Genomic DNA, 2,180 nt, shown 5'->3' on the forward strand with positions numbered 1-2,180 from the left:
GTGTGTGTGTGTGTGTGTGTGTGTGTGTGTGTGTGTGTGTTGGTCACTGGTCCAGTTTAACAAGAGTCAAAGCAGATCCGTGTGCTTTGACCCTGAAACATATGGGCACTGCAGTGAGTAAAATGAGATGTTAACTTTCAATTCATAATTTATCATTTTATTTGTGTTTTAGCATTTTTATATGCTTATGTTTCATGCACTTGGCTATAAATACTTAGCAAACATTACCTCTGAGGAGGTTAATGTCTCATGTGCACAGTCGTCATTGGATAAACTGAAACTGAATCATTTTTATTATAATAGAGACTTGATAGTAAGATTGGTCTGTTGGCCTTTGCAGTAATTCTCATGATAAATGACCAATCCTTGGGATCAGCTTCTTAAAATAGAACTATTTTATGTGAAACAACACATACGCTAAGATGCTGTTCGTGTATCGGCTGCTCCCTTCTTTATGTCGCCGCACAGAGGATCCAGCAACACATGAACTAAGTAAGTAAGTCAACTTTATTTCTATAGCACCTTTCACGGACACAAACATCACAAAGTGCATAACAAAGAGCAAAATAACTAAACAATAAAATAGATCACAAATATAAAAAACAAAAATTAAAGCACAATAAAAAGCACATTAACTAAAAGCCTGTCTGAATAAAAATATCTTAAGATGTTTCTTMAAAGAGTCAGAAGAATCTGAAGAGTGAAGGGAGGGACAGAGGGAGAGCGTTCCAGAGCCTTGGTGCCACCACCTGAAAAGTTTTGTCTCCACGGGTTTTATAATGGGTTTGAGGGACCACCAGCAACATTTGTTTAGAAGACCTCAAAGTCCTGGATGGACAGAGAGGCTTCAGAAGGTCCAAAATGTATTTGGGGGCCAGACCATGAAGTGCTCTGAAAGTTAAAACCAACATTTTAAAATGATTCCTCAAATGCACAGGGAGCCAGTGCAGCGAGGCTAAAACAGGTGTAATGTGGGCTCTCCTGTGGGTCTTTGTTAATAATCTCACTGCAGYGTTCTGCACAGACTGAAGCTGAGCCAAGGAGGATTTGTTTAAGCATGTAAAAAGGCTGTTGCAGTAATCTAAACRAGAAGAAAAAAAAGCGTGAACAACCATCTCTAGTTCCTTCTGTGACACAAATGATCTCAGCTTTGAAATGTTCCTTAAATGATAAAAACAGTTACAAACTAAAGTTTTACAATGACTGTCAAAAGGCATAGAACTATCAAAGACAACACCCAGATTTCTGAGACTATTTTTCACTGAAGGGGTTAAAAAAGCAAGGTGCTGCCTGATTACAGGGATTTTATCATCGGGGCGATAATAAGAGTTTCAGTCTTGTTTGCATCTAACTGCAGGTAGTTGTTGTTCAGCTATATTTTGACTTCTRACASACAGTTAATGAGTTCAGATAGTTTGAAGAACTCAGAGGCTCAAAAGGAACAGTTCAACTGTATATCATCAGCATACAGATCGTCTGACACATTACTGTAACATTTTAAAATACCBCCTAAAGGATATAGATACAATAAAAAGAGGATTGGACCCAAAACTATTTGTTCAGTGTTGGAAAACAGAACCAGTTTTTACCCTGACTGTGTTTCTGGTTGTGTGTGGAAGGCTCTTGCGTCCGTGTTTTGACTTCATCAACACACTTGGCATGAAACAGACACATCCTGAAAGCTGCTCATAAAGCAGGACCGTGAACACTTTGTTCCAACATGCGGCCGAATGTTTATGAGGCCTCAGCTCTTCCACGCGGCTCACTCATGGCTTTCTCTGCAATGTCTCTGGCTGTCACTGAAAAACTCCTGTTTTTATTGTCTGTCTGATGCTCGCCAATGGGTTTGTGTGACATTGTCATGGATTGTCTGCGTCTTTACTTTTTTATTGCATTTTTGTTTTGAGATTTTTGATATGGACAACCTTTTTGTWAAGCGTGCTGCGCCTTCATTTAAATGTGTAAACCATTTAGGCAAAATGTCAATGTCAAACTTATTTATATAGCACATTACAGTACCACAAAGTGATACTTGAGTAAAAGTGCAAGTATCTTACCAAAAAATTACTTTGGTAAAAGTTAAAGTCTCCTTTAGGAATTTTACTTAAGTAAAAGTATTAAAGTATCTGATATTTTTTGTACTTAAGTATTAAAAGTAAAAGTTTTGATTTAAATTGAGC

This window comes from Austrofundulus limnaeus, unplaced genomic scaffold (genome assembly GCF_001266775.1).
Source record: "Austrofundulus limnaeus strain Quisiro unplaced genomic scaffold, Austrofundulus_limnaeus-1.0 Scaffold1, whole genome shotgun sequence".
NCBI classification, from domain to species: Eukaryota; Metazoa; Chordata; class Actinopteri; order Cyprinodontiformes; family Rivulidae; genus Austrofundulus; species Austrofundulus limnaeus.